This window comes from Callithrix jacchus, chromosome 3 (assembly GCF_049354715.1).
Source record: "Callithrix jacchus isolate 240 chromosome 3, calJac240_pri, whole genome shotgun sequence".
NCBI lineage: Eukaryota > Metazoa > Chordata > Mammalia > Primates > Cebidae > Callithrix > Callithrix jacchus.
The window spans coordinates 3,308,702-3,329,453 of record NC_133504.1 but is presented as its reverse complement, the minus strand read 5'-3'; the positions used below and the strand labels follow the sequence as shown (position 1 = coordinate 3,329,453).

The following is a 20,752-nucleotide window of genomic DNA, read 5'->3' as shown; positions in this document are numbered from 1 at the left end:
TCCAGCCACGTCGCCCTCCCAAAGTACGGCGATTACAGGTGTGAGCCACCGCACCTGGCGTGTTGTTGTTAATAGTGATACAATATTTGGTTAGCTTCTCAATGGCCGCATTTTACAGTTTCTGATGCACTTTCTTGATGGGACGTCCCTTTTCGGCTGGTGTAACTCTGCTTATTTTCCATTACTTTAAGGTGTTTATAATTAATTTTGATTCTTCTTTTCTATGTTTTACCATCTCTTTCTTGTACATAGAGGGAAGCATTTCATGGAGGGCCAGGGCCTTGGCTAGGACAACGGAGAGCCGCAGAATCGAGTCTGGTCTCCAGCAGCCATTGTGCCGCCCCAGCCTGCCACCTGGCTGTGTTGGGTTTGGTGGCCCATGTCTAACTTCACCTCTGTTTCTAGACTGTGACCCAGGACCCGGGGAGAGTAGCCAGCCCATGCCTCCCATGCTGCAGTGGTGAGCCCTCTAGGGTGGGCCCCTCCTGTTGGAAAACACTTGCTGGCCTTTCTGGTGTCTGCAGCCTGAGGGTCAGTGCTCTGCTCCTTCCCACACACAGCCCTGCTCAGTCAGCCCTGGACTGGCAGGTGCCTTCTCTGTTTTGTGGTTTGCCATTTCACCTCACTGCTGTTTTCCATAGAAGTAGACTTTTCCAGGTCAGGCCTGTAATCCCAGCACTTTGGGAGGCCGAGGCGGGCAGATCACAAGGTCAAGAGATCGAGACCATCCTGGCCAACATAGTAAAACCCTGTCTCTACTAAAATACAAAAATTAGCTGGGCACGGTGGCACAAGCCTGTAGTCCCAGCTACTCAGAAGGCAAAGGCAAAAGAATTGCTTGAACCTGGGAGGTGGAAGTTGCAGTGAGCTGAGATCACACCACTGAGCTTCAGCCTGGCACCTGGCGACAGAGTGAGACTGTCTCAAAAACTAAAAACCCACAAAAGTAGACTTTTCCTTTCTATCTTGAGTTCTCTGGGTGATTCTGGGAGCGTGTTTTCTTTATATTGTCTGCAGATAGGCTCCCTCATTTCTCACGCCTACTTTCCATCTTCCACTTTCAGTCTTTTCTTTTTTTGGAAGCTGGGTGAGGTATTGTCAGAGTTGTATTTTCCAAGAGCCCTTTCAATTTCTCCATTTTTGCCCTTTTTCATTGTGTGTGTGTGTGTGTGTGTGTGTGACATACAGCATGACTATAGAAAGATGTGCAAAAATTAATGCATATTTAGCAAGTAGTTATAAAGCCATATAATATGCAGCAACCACACAGGTGAAGAAATAAAGTCTTACCCAAACCTAGCAGCCGTGCAGGAGTCCCTCCCCATCACCACACTCTTCCCCATGCCCCCGCCCTGATACTCCCAGGAGTCAAACACGTTTCTGCCTTAGTGTCATCTGCCTTAGCTGTTTATAATTTCACCATCTATATGCATTACGAAACAGCGGCTTCTCCTTGCTACCTTTTTCTTGCTGTAGGTCTTGTATCTTCCAAGATATGAGCAAGAGCGTTCTGAAATGTAACTTTTTCTGTTTCTGCATTCTCTCCCTTCTTCTGTGTTCCGTTTAATCTGTCAGATGGATTTTGTTCCGCTCATATGAAAACTGTCTCAAATGCCTCCATTGATGACTAGGTGCGACGTACTGGGAAATGACTGGGGGTCCGGATGGGAGTGGGCGTACTGGCCAGTGGTCTCCTTGACAGAGTGGTCCTTTTTAGTCCGACGTCACCTGACTCCAGTGTCTAAAGCAGAATCTCCTCCTGGGCGATAACGTCTGAATGCAGGCTTCTGGGGCCACAGGGACAGCCGTGTGTTCCGTGAACTACAATGCGTGTTATCACTTCACTTGTCTCACCCAACCCACCATGGTTGCTTATTTGCTAACTCCAAGGTATGAAACTTTCTGAGATTCTCTGAGTGAATCACATTTCTTTTCTTCTTACATTGCAGCTTCCTTTATTCTACTATATTAATGCCCACCAGTCTGTTAAATTTCAAAGAAATGTTAAATTTTTAATCTAATATTACTTCTCCTGCTCTTTTTGCCCCAGTGGGCTCATGCAGGTTTAAATTAATTTGCTCTCCTCTTAGTTGATTTTCTTAAGGGTGAGCAGATAACATTTGTGCTTACACTACCCCATTTAACCAAAATTTTAATCAGGAATAGTTTTAAGAAAATTTTATATAATAGTTTCCTTTTTAAAAAAATTAGTATATTTATTACTTGTAATTGTGTGAGTGCAGAGATATCATATTAAAATTTAGTACTTTGTGAGATATCATATTAAATATCAGTACTTTGGGAGGCTGAGGCAGGTGGATTGCTTGAGCTCAAAAGTTGGAGACCAGCCTGGGCAACACAGGGAAATCCCATCTCTACTAAAACACAAACAATTAGTCAGGCAGAGGCCATGTGCACCTGTAGTCCCAGCTACTCAGGAGGCTGAGGCAGGAGAATTGCTTGAATCCAGGAGGTGGAGGTTGCAGTGAGCCAAGATCATGTCACTGCACTCCAGCCTGGGGGACAGAGCAAGATTCCATCTCAAAAAAAAAAAAAAAAAAAATTAAACTGTATCAAGTTTAAGGGTAGTGATATTAATCATTTATTTTAGTAGTGAAATTAATGTTAACAATAAACTATAAGGTTGGAAGATTTAACTAATGCCTTTTCCCCCACTGAATTAATACAGAACTAAAATTTATATTTCTGATACAGACAGGAGACAAGGAAATACTGGGTAGAAGATGATGGTGCCCTGGCAAAGGCCCCGCCTTCAAGCCTGGAAACCCACGGACCTAAGTGGGAACGGGCACTCCTGTTTTCCTGCCCAAAAGTTGCCTTTTCACCTGCCGTGCCCCACTGTCTCATACCATATAAACCCCAGACCCCAGGCTCCAAAAGTGGATGAGGAAATGACAAAGAGAAGAACAGCAGAATGGCGTGGCAGAGAGAACAGACGGAACATTTGAACATTGAGAGAAGTTTGGCTGGGGATGGTTGGAGAGGAGATGGGCTGCTGGATGGCCAAACTCAAGGGGAAGGTCATCTTCCCACTCCATCTCCCTTCCAGCTTTCCACCCATCCCACTGAGAGCCACCTCCACCACTCAGTAAAACCCCCACATTCATCCTTCCAGTCCATGTACAGCCTGATTGTTCCTGGATTCTGGACAAGGACCTGGATACCAAGAGGGCATTGAGCTGGTTAACACTTAAGCTGTCTGCAGCCAGCAAAACTAAAAGAGTGCACTGTAACACACATCCACCTGGGCTTTGGGAGTTGCAGGCACACACCCTTAGACGCTACCATGGGGCTGGAGCCCAGAACACATGCCCCCTGGCTCCTGCACCTGCCTGCCTGTGTGCTCCCCCTCCCATAAGGGGCTTGAGTGTGCAGTGGCAGAGCATATGAGCCATGACCCTGTCGCACGTCCTGCACAGGGGGTCAGGGAACTCTCCTGTTTCATTTCCCCTGGTAGATAGGAGATTTTACAAATGATAAACTGTAGTTCAGATACTCTCAGGGGAAAAAAAAGCTACAACGTTGTGGTGTTCAGTTACCCTATTCATGAGTACTTTTTTCCTAACCTCAGTAACTCAATATCTTGGCATCACTAGGATTTTGAGCTTTACCCGATACCAGTTCCTCCTTTCTTCCCGAAGCGTTTGTTTTACTGCCTCATTTTATTGCTTTCAATTAGTGAAATCTGATTCTAAACCAAGAGTTCCTGAGGTGTAGCCACCAGCCCTACCCTCCCTACTGTCACCTCATTCTATCTGCTCAGCCTACCTTTTGGGGACATCTCAAGTTGAGGTTATTAACCTTGTATCCTGTTCCCTTCTTCCCTCTATTTGTATTCATTTTGTCCAAAATGGGTAATTCAAATGTAAATTGCTTTGGTCAGAAACCCCGACCCTTGCTCACTGAATAGCCTGCAGTCTGCTGTTTGCAGTGATCATGCCGTCCTGGAGGGTGTGTTGGCATCCCTGGGTCTGAAGGCACCTGCTTCTGTCATGTTAGAATGCTCCCTGCAGCCCTCGGATCTGGACCTCAGTCAGGCCAGCAACAGATGAGCTTTCTTACCTTCTTTTTTGCCTAGGGCTCTGTCGATTGTTTTAAAGGTGAAGGAGAGTACAGAAATAACGACAACACAACGAGGCTGAGGCAGGGGAATCGCTAGAACCGGGAGACAGAGGATGCAGTGAGCTGAGATCGTGCCACCGCACTCCAGCCTGGCGACAGAGCAAGACTCCATCTCCAAAAAAGGAAAAAGAAACTGACAACACAAAATTAAAGTTAAAATGTAAAAAAATAAGCACAGGACTAATCTTTCTCTGGCTTGATTTTAAAATGTTAGTTCCAAGTGCTTTAGGTTGGAGAGGTTTCTGACCCGAGCATGGCTCCCCCAACCCATAGGCATCTTTTCACATATTCTTTGAAATCAGCTGCTGTGATCCTAAATGTAGGCCCCACCTCTCGCCAGCTGTGTAATCTCGGGAAAGTAGGAAACTCACTTTACTTCTTTATCTGTAAGACAGGGATCCTATCTCCAAGGGTTGAGGATTAAATGATACAGTGTACTTACAGTTCCTGGTAGATAAGAAGCACTCCATAGGTAGTGGCCATTTTTATCATCTGTGTAAAGTTTGCCGGATATTCTAGGATTCTATACTCTGCAATCTAGTGCTGTTTTCATACATCTGCTCTATAAAACTTCCCTAGGACACAGAAAAGATATTTCAGGGCTGACTGAGTCCTGCTTAAATATTTTCCAGCTGTTCTGGCTCTTAAGAGAGAAAGAAAAAAAGATTTTCAAAGAGAATGAGTGGCTTTATTTTTGCTCTTTATTCTCTGTGTCTGAGAGGAGACCCTACCAACCTCCCATCTATGACTTCCAATAACCACATGATACATCATTGTCTAGGAAGAGAGGGAGAGGGCCACGGGCGTTACATCATTGTCTAGGAAGAGAGGGAGAGGGCCACGGGCGTGGTGGTCAGCACTTGCAGTCTTCCTGCTTTGCAGTATCCCTGGGCTTCTGGCCTTGTGCACAGCCTTACTGTGTTTCAGCTAGTACTGAGGACTGCGCTCTACCCTTCAAATCACTTCCACCGAAAGTTTGGATCTCCCAATTTCAGTGTTTAGGAAGCCAAGTGAAATCTATGAACCCCTGTTCAGAATGTAATGAAATTGAAGATCCTCTTTCCGCAGATGGATTATTATAATCACCGCAGCATTTGGAGAAGCCCAGATCAACAGAAGAGCAGTGAGCAATGTGCACGTGTGTGTTTGAAGATTAGACACGGTAATTTTTCAGAAAGAATTCTCATCTCTGAAAAACTTTTCCAGTCTCAAGATTAAAAGAGGTATAGCTCATTCCATTTTAGGACATAATCTGTCTTTGGACCTCAGCATTTTAAAATTAGAAATATCTTTGATGGAATATTCCTTTGATTATTAATTTCTCCAAGAAAGTTCAGCTCTTTGGAATCAGATTAACTGACGTGATTTTGTTAAATTCTTACATTTGTCTTCAGTGTGTTTTAAAACAACACATTGAAAATTAGAAAATGTTTTTACTTCAAGTAACTACATTGTCTTTTTCTAAAATGAGAAGTCGCAGTGTCCCATGTTCTGATTTGGTGTTTTTCCTCGTTTCTGTTAGTAGTCTGGGATGTTTTCTGTCCTTGCGTGTAGATTACACACACTTGTCTGGGACAGTTTTATTTCTCACAGTTGTCACTGTGCCGAATATTTGCCTCCCATCTTCTTCAAAAGAGCGGCCTAGAACTTGGCTACACTGTGAGATTTGTTGTCTTTGAACTGCCACTGACTCTGAGCTGCTCACTTCCATTAATCAGCCTGACTTACTGGCTCTGGTGCTCTCTGGATTGTGCTCATATCAGGTAGGTGGTGGCTGAAGTCCATCCATTATATTTCTAGGCTCTCACTTCCCTGTACAATCTCAGTTCAATCATGCTGGCAGATATGTGGGGAGCACTCAGCCCTGAGGAGTTCTATAAGGGAAAGTTCCACATGGGCTTGGATTGTATACCCAATAATTCAGAGCAAATCTGTGAAAGCTTCGTCTGTCATTTACAATTTGTAGGCACCACAGAACCATAGATTCGAAAGAGAGAAGGATATGACCTCTGATGATCATCTTATATCATGGAAAGCTAAAACAATAAACACCTTAAAATCAGCGTATCTCTGCCTTGGAAAAAGGGCCGAACTTCGTAGTTGCGATTCACCTGACTGGCCTGTGGGTCACGGGTTCTGACATCTCATTAGATTGATCAGCCACAGTGACCACAAGGCGACTGTTTGCCAGACGTTACAGGCAAAATAAACGTAGCTCCTGTTTGTAATTTACTTTATGGTTTCTATCCGGAATTGGGAACAAATAAGAAATTTGTTTTGACTAGGATATTGTACACAATTCTAGTCATAATTTGGACTGGAATAATAATCATTGTGCAATGCTTGTTTCTTTTCTTTTCTTTTTTTTTTTTTGAGACGGAGTTTCACTCTTGTTACCCAGGCTGGAGTGCAATGGCGCAAACTCGTCTCACCGCAACCTCCGCCTCCTGGGTTCAGGCAATTCTCCTGCCTCAGCCTCCTGAGTAGCTGGGATTACAGGCACGCACCACCATGCCCAGCTAATTTTTGTATTTTTAGTAGAGACGGAGTTTCACCATGTTGACCAGGATGGTCTCGATCTCTTGACCTCGTGATCCACCCGCCTCGGCTTCCCAGTGCTGGGATTGCAGGTGTGATGCTTGTTTCTTACGGTGTTAGTCTTCATAATATTCATTTCAGGAGGTTGGATGTATTTATAGTTAATTGAATTTTGCCATTGTTTTCTTTCAACAAAGCTTGTTGTATTTAATTGTCTTTAAGAAAAGATACTAAAAGTATCTCTCAACTTTCAAGCAATAAAATGCTTTTGTTAAGATCAATATTTACTAAAACGTGAAAATTTAAGCAATATATAACTTGCAAACATTTGATTAAAATAGTTTCAGTAATATATTTTTAGCTTGAGTAAGTCAAGATAGTAAATCAATATTTTCTCTCAAATTCTGATAACATATGTAAAACAGTTTTTCACAACAATAATAAAACTTAAGGAAACGCAGTCAGTAAAGCTGCCGATGATTCTTTATTTCATTTTAGGACACGATCAGTTTTTTGACTTCAGCATTTTAAAATAAAAAGTGTTTTGATAGAATATTCCTTTCACCATTAATTTCTCCTAGAAAGTTCTGCTCTTTGGAATTAGATTAACTAATGATATTTTTTGTCAAATTCTCCTTCAGTGTATCCTGGTAGACTTTAATTTAGAAAGCACCTCCAAGAGTTAAATTCAAATAATTAGCAGGAATGGAAAATGGAGGATTCTAACTTTTCTAAAGAAAATGCTTTCTTATCATTGGCAAAACAATGAGTTTATCCACAGACATTTTTATTCCACTATTCCGTGAGTAAAGAAAGGAAGAGGAGGGTTTGCTCCCTAACGATGTTACGTTAATTATTGCAGCCGAGATAAGCTTTTGAATACGATACCAAAGCATACATGCAATAACGATCATAGAAATATTCTTTCCATCGCTCAAATTTGGCAGGATGATTTTTTTCTTTTCCGAAACGGAGTCTTGCTCTGTCACGCAGGCTGGAGTGCAGTGGTGTGATCTCAGCTCACTGCAACCTTCGCCTCCTGGTTCAAGTGACTCTTCTGCCTCAGGCTCCTGAGTAGCTGGGACTACAGGCACACGTCACCATGCCCAGCTAATTTGTTTCTGTTGTTGTTTAGTAGAGATGGGGTTTCACCATGTTGGTCAGGCTGGTCTTGAACTCCTGACCTCATGATCCGCCCCCTTAGCCTCCCAAAGTGCTGGAATTACAGGTGTGAGCCACCACGCCTGGCCTTTTAGGCATCTCATCCTACTGTCTGTATGTCCCTTCTGCTTTGGTAGAGTGGGCTCTTGGTAGGGGGGAGAGAGAGAGAGAGAGAGAGAGAGAGAGAGAGAGAGAGAGAGAGAGAGAGAAAGAGAGAGAGAGAGAGAGCACAAAAGCGCAAAGGCACAAGGAGAGGCTTTGTGGGCAGAGCAGATAAAAATCCCCAGACCAATTTCATGGGTGAAAAGTGGCCATTTTATTTCTTTTATTGCTGAATGTCACTTTTATTTTCTGGATTTTTCCATCAAGTAGTGAAAACTCAGCATATTAATATTCAAATTCTCCTCTGGCAATTTAAACACCCTCTTGGTCCGGAGTCAAGTCAGACTCTTGGTGGCCCTCCTGGCACCACGTGTGTGAGGCGGAGAGGGTTCTTGGCCTTGGTGAGAGTCACCTCTCTACAGGGGCGTCTGGAGGTGTCTGTCATTTTGTTTGGTTTCAGCTGTCAGTTCCCAGAGGAGCCCTGTCTTTCAGCCACCTGCCCGCTTCATGTTCACGTCTCTGGCCAGCAGCCTCTCCGCCCCTCTCTGCTGAAGTACTTCACGACTTCCCCAGCCCTCCAGGGCTCCAAGGACACCAGGCACCTGTGAACCTCTCACTGACAGCTGAGACAAGAACAGACGCTCTGCTCGCTGATTCCTGGGCCACATGCGGTCACAGGGTGCGGCTGCTTTTCCTGGGCTCCAGCAGGATTCGGGCACACCCTGTGTGCCCAGCTTCACCAAACCCATTTGGGGATTCTACCCATGACCTGGAGGCATCACTGCGCTTTCGCACAGATGGAGGAGTGGAAATGACCGAGGAGGCGGTGACGCAGGGAGGAGAAGCTGGATGAGAGCAAGGACGGGGAGTGGAGGGCGACACCCAGTGCGGCCCAGCTCCTGGTGCCTCCCACCTGGGTGGGCTTCTGTGCAAACCATTGTCTGCGGGAGAGCAAAAGGGAAGTCACATTTGGTGCTGTCCTTTGGACTCCAAGCGTTTTTGTGCCTGGCCATAAGATTGTTTCTTTCTTTTAAAACATTGTACCCTTCTGGCCGGGCCTGTAATCCCAGCACTTTGGGAGAACGAGGTTGGCGGATCACGAGGTCAAGAGATCGAGACTATCCTGGCCAACAAGGTGAAACCCCATCTTTACTAAAAATACAAAGATTAGCTGGGCGTGGTGGCGCGTGCCTGTAGTCCCAGCTACTCTGGAGACTGAGCCAGGAAAATCACTTGAACCCAGGAAACAGAGGTTGCAGTGTGCCGAGATCGTGCCACTGCACTCCAGCCTGGACAAGAGTGAGACTCCGTCTCAAAAAAAAAAAAAGTATAGTACATGTAATTATGTACAGTACATATTTGACAATAATAAATGACTATTATCTATTTATGTATTTACTATATCATATGTTTTATCATTATGTTAGAGTGCATTTCTACATATAAAAGCAGTTAACTGGCCAGGCGTGGTGGCTCACGCCTATAATCCCAGTACTTTGGGAAGCCAAGGTGGGCGGATCACAAGGTCAGGGGTTTGAGACCAGCCTGGCCAACATGGTGAAACCCTGTGTCTAATAAAAATACAAAAAAATTAGCAAGGTGTGGTGGTGCACGCCTGTAATCCTAGCTACTTAGGAGGCTGAGGCAGGAGAATTGCTTGAACCTGGGAGGCAGAGGTTGCAGTGAGCTGAGATGGCACCCCCTGCACTCCAACTTGGTGATAGAGTGAGACTCCATCTCAAAAAAAACAAAAAGAAAAAAAACCAGTTAACTGTAAAACAGCCTCAGACACATCCTTCGGGAGCTCTTGTAGAAGGCATTGCTGTCGCAGGAGATGATGGCTTCATGCATGTTTGGCTCCTGCAAGTGGGAGATGTGGAGGTGGAAGACAGTGATTTGCATGGTCCTGACCCTGTGTGGCTTGTGTGGGTTTGTGTATTACTTTAAAAACACAGGCCAGGTCGCTCGAGCCTGTAACCCCAGCACTTTGGAAGGCTGAGGGGGGCAGATCATGAGGTCAACAGATTGACATCATCCTGGCCAACATGATGAAACCCCGTCTCTACTAAAAATACAAAAATTAGCTGGGCATGGTGGCAGGTGCCTGTAGTCCCAGCTACTCAGGAGGCTGAGGCAGAAGAATTGTCTGAACCCAGGAGGCGGAGGTTGCAGTGAGCTGAGATCGCGCCATTGCACTCTAGCCTGGCCACAGAGCAAGACTCCATCTCAAATAAATAAATAATACTAAACACAGGTGAAAGCTTATAGCGATAAAAAGAAAGAAGATATTTTTGTGCAGCTGTACACTATGCCTGTGTTTCAAGCTAAGTGTTATAAAACAGTCAAAAGGTTAAAAAATTAAAAGTTTATAAAGTGAAAATGCTACATCAGCCAACGTTACAATGGAAGAAAGGGCGCTTCTGTTTTCCCGGTTTGGTGTGGCCTGTGTGTGGTTTTCCGGAAGCTCGCAGTGTGTGCGGTGATGTCCAGGCCGTCGCGTGCACTCACTGCCGACTCGCTGACTCAGAGCAGCTTCCCGTCCTGCAAGCTCTATTCATGTGAGTGCACCACGTTCTGTATTTTATGCCGTAACGTTGCTGTGCCTTTTCTATGTTTGGGTTCACATGCACTTACCATTGCGTTCCAGTCGCCTGCAGTATTCAGCACAGTAACCAGCTGTGCAGGTTTGCAGCCGAGGAACGACAGGCTCCACTGCATACTCCAGGTGTGTAGGGACCACAGGCTCCACTGCATACTCACTCCAGGTGTGTAGGAACCACAGGCTCCACTGCATACTCACTCCAGGTGTGTAGGAACCACAGGCTCCACTGCATACTCACTCCAGGTGTGTAGGAACCACAGGCTCCACTGCATACTCACTCCAGGTGTGTAGGAACCACAGGCTCCACTGCATACTCACTCCAGGTGTGTAGGAACCACAGGCTCCACTGCATACTCACTCCAGGTGTGTAGGAACCACAGGCTCCACTGCATACTCACTCCAGGTGTGTAGGAACCACAGCCTCCACTGCATACTCCAGGTGTGTAGGAACGACAGGCTCCACTGCATACTCACTCCAGGTGTGTAGGAACCACAGGCTCCACTGCATACTCACTCCAGGTGTGTAGGAACCACAGGCTCCACTGCATACTCACTCCAGGTGTGTAGGAACCACAGGCTCCACTGCATACTCACTCCAGGTGTGTAGGAACCACAGGCTCCACTGCATACTCACTCCAGGTGTGTAGGAACCACAGGCTCCACTGCATACTCACTCCAGGTGTGTAGGAACCACAGCCTCCACTGCATACTCCAGGTGTGTAGGAACGACAGGCTCCACTGCATACTCACTCCAGGTGTGTAGGAACCACAGGCTCCACTGCATACTCACTCCAGGTGTGTAGGAACGACAGGCTCCACTGCATACTCCAGGTGTGTAGGAACTACAGGCTCCACTGCATACTCACTCCAGGTGTGTAGGAACGACAGGCTCCACTGCATACTCCAGGTGTGTAGGAACGACAGGCTCCACTGCATACTCACTCCAGGTGTGTAGGAACCACAGGCTCCACTGCATACTCACTCCAGGTGTGTAGGAACTACAGGCTCCACTGCATACTCACTCCAGGTATGTAGGAACCACAGGCTCCACTGCATACTCACTCCAGGTGTATAGGAACGACAGGCTCCACTGCATACTCACTCCAGGTGTGTAGGAACTACATGCTCCACTGCATACTCACTCCAGGTGTGTAGGAACGACAGGCTCCACTGCATACTCCAGGTGTGTAGGAACGACAGGCTCCACTGCATACTCACTCCAGGTGTGTAGGAACCACAGGCTCCACTGCATACTCACTCCAGGTGTGTAGGAACCACAGGCTCCACTGCATACTCACTCCAGGTGTGTAGGAACCACAGGCTCCACTGCATACTCACTCCAGGTGTGTAGGAACCACAGGCTCCACTGCATACTCACTCCAGGTGTGTAGGAGACTGTGCCAGCTATTGGAGTGTTCACACGAAGGCAAAATTGCCTAACGACCCATTTTTCAGAATGTGTCCCCCCTTGTTAAGTGACACATGACTCCATGTACAGATACAAAGGAAGACAGAGAGAGAGAGAGTGCATACACAAGAACGAGAGGGAGAGAGAGATTTATTTTAAGATTATTATGGGAATTGGCTTACATAATTATTAAGACTGAGAAGTCCCGTGTCTGCTGAAGAACCGGGAAAGACGGTGGTATAATTTGGTCTGAGTCCAAAGGTGCAGAAATGAGGACCCCCACACTAGCTGGGTGTGGCGTTGGTGTCTGTAATCGCACCTACGTGGGAGGCTGAAGCGGGAGGGTCACCTGAGCCCAGGAGTTTGAAATCAGCCTCAGCAACACAGAGAGACCCTGTCTCCAAACAGAAAAAAGAAAATCAGGAGCACCAGGGCTCTGGGGCAAGAGAAGATGGATGTCCTAGCTCACAGAGAGGACATGCTCCTTTTCTCTGCCTTTTTGCTCTATTTGGGCCCTCAGTGGATTGGATGGGATGCGGTCACTGCTTAGTGAAAGTGATTTTCTTTTCTCAGTCTGCCAAGTCAAATGCTAGTTTTTTTTCTGGGAACACATTCAGAAACGCCCGCAAAAATTATGATTTATGGCCAGACGTGGTGGCTCACACCTGTGATCCCAGGCGGGCAGATCAGGAGGTCAGGAGTTCAAGACCACTTGGCCAACATAGTAAAATCTCGTCTCTATGAAAAATACAAAAAAGGCCGGGTGGTTCATGCCTGTAATCTCAGCACTTTGGGAGGCTGAGGTGGGTAGATCCATAGGTCAAGAGATCAAGACCATCCTGGCCAACATGGTGAAACCCTGTCTAAAAATACCAAAAAAATTAGCTGGGCTTAGTAGCACTTACCTGTAGACCCAGCTACTTAGGAGACTGAGGCAGGAGAATCGCTTGAACCCGGAAGGCAGAGGTTGGAGTGAGCCAAGATCACACCATTGCACTCCAGCCTGGAGACAGAGACAGAGCAAGACTCCATATCAAAAAAAAAAACAAAAACAAAAACTTAGCTGGGCATGGTGGTTGGTGCCTGTAATTCCAGCTACTCGGGTGGTTAAGGCAGGAGAATCGCTGAACCTGGGAAGCGGAGGTTGCGGTGAGCCGAGATCGTGCCATTGCACTCCAGCCTGGGTGACAGAATGAGACTCCGTCTCAAAAAAAAGAATGAACTGGTTTGTATACGGTGTTTTGGCAATGCTCAATTTAATTCATCTCAAAAAGCATCTAGTCAGCACACACCAGCTCATGGCCCATTTCAGGCTCTGGGCTGCATAAATACATGCATCCAATGTGGGAAACTAGACGACAAACGCAGTATCAAATAAATTTCAGAGGATTTAAAGGAGGATGAATGTCACGAGAAGAAAATAGTGAAAGGTGAGGAGGAGAGGAACTACAACGTTTGGGATTGCAGTTTTACCTAGAGTCAAAACTTTAAATAATTTCAGAATGTTGCAAATATGTCTAGAATATTTAGAAAATCTGTGCAGTCATATACCTCTAGAGCTAGAAAAAGAGCTACAGAGAATAAACTGAAAACCTAAAATTCGTATATTAGAAAAATCTTGGAACTTTCAAATTATAGTAAGGGAATGAAAATATTTTCATAAAGGTAACTTTATTTTGTTATCAGGAATTAGGCAAAGTCTACTGGAGTATTCACAAGTACAGCCCTACTCTAGAAATAAGGAGGCGGTGCCTCTATTGACGGGCAGGCGGGAGCGCTGGGGGACAGCTCGGGCGGCAGTGCAGGCTTGGGTGGGTTGACGGCAGCAGCGGCTCCGATTTGCTCTCACTCTGTCCCATTCACTGTGACACAGCCGCTGGGATTGGAAACCAGATTGCTTTGACAAGTGGGGCGCTAGCAAATATGAGACTTGCAGCCACTTGAGAAGTGCTCATGCACTGAAGTATGTTTACTGATCCATTTAGAGTCCCAAGACCCCTGCGCAAATACGCCCCGACAGCCCTCGGGAGGCTGAGGTGACTGCCCCCAACAACCGAGCCAACCATGGTTTTTTGTTTGTTTGCTTGTTTCGAGATGGAGCCTCGCTTTGTTGCCCAGGCTGGAGTGCAGTGGTGCGATCTCGGCTCACTGCAGCCTCTGCCTCCCGGGTTCAAGCAATTCTTCTGCCTCAGCTTCCTGAATAGCTGGGACTACAGGTGCGCATCACCATGCCCAGCTAATTTTTGTATTTTTAGTAGAGACAGGGTTTCACCATGTTGGCCCGGCTGGTCTCAAACTCCTGGCCTCAGGTGATCCACCTGCCTCGGCCTCCCAAAGTGCTGGGATTACAGGCGTGAGCCACTGAGCTCAGCCCTGAGCCAACCATGGTTTGACTGCCAGTTACCTGAGTGGCCAGGAGGTCTTGGATGATCCAGGAGCTGACCAAGGTTATCACAGATGCTCACATGAGTCTAGCCCAGACCAGAACTTCCAAGCAAAGTAGCTGAAATTGCTTTCATAGAATGAGCTACATAAACGGTGTCACGTTAAACCAGTGGGGTTAGCTGGTTTGTTACACAGCAAAACCTAACCGACACACTGTATTCACGTTAAACCAGTGGGGTTAGCTGGTTTGTTACACAGCAAAACCTAACCGACACACTGTATTCACGTTAAACCAGTGGGGTTAGCTGGTTTGTTACGCAGCAAAACCTAACCGACACACTGTATTCACGTTAAACCAGTGGGGTTAGCTGGTTTGTTACGCAGCAAAACCTAACCGACACACTGTATTCACGTTAAACCAGTGGGGTTAGCTGGTTTGTTACGCAGCAAAACCTAACCGACACACTGTATTCACGTTAAACCAGTGGGGTTAGCTGGTTTGTTACGCAGCAAAACCTAACCGACACACTGTATTCACGTTAAACCAGTGGGGTTAGCTGGTTTGTTACACAGCAAAACCTAACCGACACACTGTATTCACGTTAAACCAGTGGGGTTAGCTGGTTTGTTACGCAGCAAAACCTAACCGACACAGTGTATTTAACGACTTCAGTTCTGATAACCCATCATAGAACATTTTAGCTAAGCTACTTCATCTAATTCATAGTCCTTTATATTTTTCTCTGTTGGAAGCATTTCATAGAGAAAAACGAGTTGCTATTTAAGTAAAATAAGGCACCGTTATGCAAACGTTTTTGTCACCTATGTAGACACTGAGGAAATAGAATTGTTTTAAATTCCTAGACACACAAGTTCTAGGCTGACACTGATCAAATTTGCATTATTAGTCTAAGCACAGTCTTTCCTCACTGGCTCCCAAATAAACAGTTACCTGCTGGTGTATCTATTCTATGCATTTGTCACCTCAAAGGAACGAGACCAGTAGTTATCTGATTATACAGAATAAATGCATAGGATGAAAATTGAAATTAGACATGCTCATTTAAAGATGTGATGATTCTTTCCATTCCAGGACCAAATCGAATAAAAAAAACCCTCATTGATCTGGATTGAATTTCAGTTTGCTAAGGTTTGAACAAGCCAACTTCTGCCCAGTAACGTTTGAATAGAAAGGCTTAGGAGGCCAATAGTCTGCTCATCACAGGTGATAAAGGTTTTTTAAAAAGTCAATAAATTACTCTTTACTACAGGAGAAATGTACGTTTTATGTGCCAACAAAGAGGGGAAATGCCAGAAGCACTTGAAGGCTAAATCACAGAGCACTTACTTCACCAGAAAGCCAGTGCCGGTGCCTGATTACAACAAGCTGTCAGATCGCACGAATTTGGGCTGCAAGGCACCCAGGCTTTATAGTCATTAGGAAGGTTATTGATTCTGGAAAGTTGCCTCTAATAAAACGACACCATTTTATCAGGCCTGTTATATAGGCACAGACAAACTATTTGATCAATGATATTGAGCAAAACGAAAAGCATTCGTTGTCTTGAATCTCTTCTACCTCTGCCCTGAGTTGAACATGGCTACCAGCCGCATGAAGAGGAACCGTGGGGCCAGGTCTGATTTGGTTTTATGTAGCTATATATAACATTTGATAATTAAATCGCATTTTTTTTTGAGACAGAGTTTCGTGCTTGTTGCCCAGGCTGGAGTGCAATGGCGCGATCTCGGCTCACCGCAACCTCCGCCTCCTGGGTTCAGGCAATTCTCCTGCCTCAGCCTCCTGAGTAGCTGGGATTACAGGCACGCGCCACCAGGCCCAGCTAAGTTTTCGCATTTTTAGTAGACACGGGGTTTCACCATGTTGACCAGGATGGTCTTGATCTCTTGACCTCGTGATCCAATACTTACTCTTTTATGAGAATTACTCCACAGAAAGTCATCTTGTTTTATGAAAATAACTGAGAAAGTCATATTTTTCTTCCTGACAAGATTTAAATGTTGGAAGTGACAGCTTTATTAAGTTACGTTCAGCTGATCGCATTTAGGAAATTAGTCTATGAGGTTAAAAAGAAAATGAAATGGGTATAGTAGTCAAAGGGTGTCACTAACAAAAATCACTGACAAATTTAAAGAAGTTATTAACATAAAACGATGCTATGTAGTTCATTATACTTTCAATATTTCCAGTCTATTATTAGTTAAGTAAATCTACTATTTACACGAGATGTTTAGAAAAGGCAACTATATGGAGAAAGAAGGTAGATTAGTGTTTATGTTACAGAAACACCAGGGATTTGGTCTAGATCCTGCTCCTCGCTGCACAGAAAGCCAGTGATTGAGACAAGCATTGCCAAGGAAGAATCTTCAATCTGCTGCTGCAGCCAAGCAGATGGGAACTCAGTCTCAAATCCATCTCCCTGACCTGCTAAAACCAGGAGTTTATATAACAGGGGGAAAAAACGTAACAGTGTATAAGAAAACAGGGCCGGGTGAGGTTGCTCACACCTGTAATCCCAGCACTTTGGGAGGCCGAGGCGGGCAGATCACGAGGTCAAGAGATGGAGACCATCCTGGCCAACATGGTGAAAGCCCGCCTCTACTATAAAATACAAAAAAATTAGCTGGGTATGGTGGCATGCACCTGTAGTCCCAGCTACTCGGGAAGCTGAGGCAGGAGAATTGCTTGAACCCGGGAGGTGGAGGTTGCAGTGAGCTGAGATCACACCACTGCACTCCAACCTGGTGCCTGGTGACAGAGTGAGACTCTGTCTCAAAAAAAAAAAAAAAAAAGAAAGGAAGAAAGAAAAGAAAAGAAAACAGGAACTGGGGGAGGGGGCAAGGAAGCAATCAGCAATTAGGGGGAATAAGAGGTTTGGCATCTCTGTCTGGATATGGTGATTTGGTGAGTTCTTTGATCCTTTTTTTTTGAGAGATCTGAAGGTCATTTCCTGAGGAAGGAACTCAGATAAAACAAATATAAGTTTCAGGCTTTAAGACTAGAAGGGCCAATTTCTTTCTATGTTTATCAAAAAATATCTATGAGACCTACAGGTCAATTTCATTTGCCCAGGGCTGAGAGAGGGATGGCGATTCACTGCTGACTGCTCGAGGGTCTTGCTGGAAGGATGGAAATGCCCTAAAACTGGATGGTCACAGACTTAGCAAGTTGACTAAAAATCATTGAATCATACATTAAAATTAGATTAATTTTATGATATCTAAATTATATCTCAATAAAGGTCTTTTTATTTCATTTTATTTTAATCTTTGTGAGACCGTGTCTCGCTCTGTCACTGAAGCTGGAGTGCAGTGGCATGATCTTGGCTCACTGCAACCTCCACCTCCCGGGTTCAACTGATTCTCTTGCCTCAGTCTCCCGAGTAGCTGGGATTACAGGCGCCCACCACCACGCTTAGCTATTTTTTGTATTTTTAGTAGAGATGGGGTTTCACCCTGTTGGCCAAGCTGGTCTTCAACTCCTGTCCTCAAGTGATCTGCCCTCCTCAGCCTCCCAAAATGTTGCGATTACAGGTGTGAGCCACCATGCCCATCCTCAGTAAAGGCCTTTTTTTTTTATTCTTCTTCTTCTTTTGAGATGGAGTCCTGCTGTGTCACCCAGGCTGGAGTGCAGTGGTGCGATCTTGGCTCACTGCAACCTCCGCTTCCCAGGTTCAAGCTATTCTCCCACCTCAGCCTCCCATGTAGATGGGACTACAGGCACGGACCACCACGCCCAGCCAGTTTTTTTGTGCATATATATATATACATACACACACACACACACACACACACACACTATATATATATATATATATATATATATATATATATATATATATATATATAATTTCTTTTTTTGTAGAGACGGGGTTTCACCATGTTAGCCAGGATCGTCTCGATCTCCTGACCTCATGATCCACCCACCTTGGCCTCCCAAAATTCTGGGATTATAGGCATGAGCCACCACGCCCAGCCCTTGAAGTCTTTTTGATTTTTTTTTTTAAAAAAAGAAGTGATGAAGGAAAGTGGGGGTGGCCAGGGCAGTCACCCAAAGGGCTTTTGAAGGAGATACTATCTGAATGAAAACTGACAGGAAGGCAAGAGCCCTGAAGATTATCTTGGGACAGAGGGCTCTGGGGAGGGAGCAGTGGGGTTCTTAGGCGCATTGCTGTGTCTGAAGTCCAGATGGCTGGAGGGAGGTGGAATGTGGTCCACAGGACGAAGGGGAGGCTAGCCAGGAGCCGGTAGGTATGTGAGGTTTGGTTAATTAGGGTCAGGGTATTGAAATTTATTTTAAATGTGATGGGAGGCTACTGAAGGATTTTAGCAGGAGAGCAGCATAATTTGGTTTACATTTTGAAAGAATCACTTTGGCTGCTGTATGGAAAATAGCAGGAAGCCCAGGTAAGAAACTGAGTAGCTAGTCAGGAAATGGTGTGTGACTAATGCTCAGCGTGGTGACCGCTGAGGCTGTGAGAAGTATGTATCTTGTAGATGGAAATATGTGAGAAAATCACAGCCTATTCTAAAAACTGCAGAATCATGGGGTGAATATAGTCGCGGAAGTGGGCGGTAAGAGGAGAGTCCAGAAGCACGTGGAGTCAGATTACATGAGGCCTTATAGGGTGTGGGACAGAGTTTCGCTTTGTTTGAAATCCGGTGAGAAGCCACTGGAGGATTTCAGATGCAGAATGATACAGTCGGACTCACTAACATAAGGATTATTCTGTCTACCGCGTGGAGAAGAGATCCTAGGGAAGACGGGTGGAACCTGGGGAGGAAGAAGCTGATTGCAGAGGCTGGGCAGGAGAGGGTGGTGCGGTAGATGGGGTGGTGGCGATGGAGACGGAAAAATAGGTGCACGGGGGCTTCTTTAGAACCGGAACAGGTGGGATAACTGGATACGGGGAAGAGGGAAGGAAAGAGTGAAGCATTTTTGGTTTGGGTGACTGAGTTACAGTAGCTTACTCTGTAATAATACTACGTGTGTAAACACAGGTTACACACCTACTTGAAAGAACATTAAACTTGTTTTGTTTTTCTTTGATTTTGGGGTTTAACGGGATTGTCCTATACACGTTACTCTTTTTTTTTGAGACGGAGTTTCGCTCTTGTTACCCAGGCTGGAGTGCAATGGCGTGACGTCGGCTCACCGCAACCTCCGCCTCCTGGGTTCAGGCAATTCTCCTGCCTCAGCCTCCTGAGTAGCTGGGATTACAGGCATGCGCCACCGTGCCCAGCTAAGTTTTTGTATTTTTAGTAGAGATGGGGTTTCACCGTGTTGACCTGGATGGTCTCGATCTCTTGACCTCGTGATCCACCCGCCTTGGCCTCCCAAAGTGCTGGGATTACAGGCCCACCGCGCCTGGCCCCATACACGTTACTCTTAAGCAAGCCTTTGACACTTAACACTTTGAAGTGCCTGGTACCTAGTAGGCTCAAGTAATATTTTATCATCCTGAGCTGGAGAGTTCTTAGTTATTGTTCTTGCCTCAAATTCAGTCATCCCCTGGGATCTGCTAGGGATGGCTTCCAGGAACCCCAGGCTTCGCCAAATCCACCGATGCTCAAGTCCATTACCCAAAACCGTGTCGTGTTCGCGTGTCACTGACAGACGTGCTCCGCGCACTTCACCTCGTCTCCAGACTACCCGTCATTCCCGACACGATGTAAGCACCAGGGAAACAGCTGGACCACTGTGGTGTTTAGGGAGTAACGTCGAGTCCATACACTTTTCAGTGGAGACACAATGATCACAGGACTCACTGCATTTTGTCTGCACGAGGTGGAATCGATGGATGCAGAGGCCGTGGATGCTGATTGCCAACTGTATACCCTACTTCTAATCCTTCTTTTGTATGAAGTAAGCTTCCAAAAATCTTCTGAAACGTAAGTCATGCTCTTTGAAGCCTGTCTGAGTCCTCATGGCTGTCAGCACGGAACCAAAGGCTGCGACGCTGCACGCGGCCTCCTTCATCTCAGCAGCCTGATTCTTCAGCATCTTTGTGACCCAGCCTCTCCCATTGTCCTTGATTCAATAGCTGATCTACTGAACTATGTACCTGAATTACAGCTCCGCAGATGCGGAGCTCTCAGTTTGGAATGCCCTCCTGCTCCTCTTGTTATTAGTACGACACATTGGTGATTTTCTTCCTCTGAGAAGCTTCTTTATTTCCCAAGTATGAGTCAGATTCCTCTGGTGTGTGCCCTGAACCCTGGCCGTCCCCACATCACAGCAGCCCTTTCTCTTGCAATTGCTTGTTTTCTTTTATGTTTCTCACATTGGACAGTGTATTCCTTAAAGACAGAGATTTTTCACTGTATATTATCCTCAGAACTTAATACATGTTGTCGTCATACTAAGAGCTTGATAAATACAACATACATAAGTT

General features: G+C 45.6%; 1 long non-coding RNA gene across 1 annotated transcript; it reads left to right on the top strand.

Annotated features, from left to right (window-relative positions):
- Positions 1-1,573: 1,573 nt before the first annotated feature.
- Positions 1,574-4,303, top strand: LOC118152043 (uncharacterized). The gene is made up of 3 exons (XR_004740392.3): positions 1,574-1,631; positions 1,718-1,890; positions 4,100-4,303. It is a non-coding gene; the product is annotated as an uncharacterized LOC118152043 (long non-coding RNA).
- Positions 4,304-20,752: the final 16,449 nt, after the last annotated feature.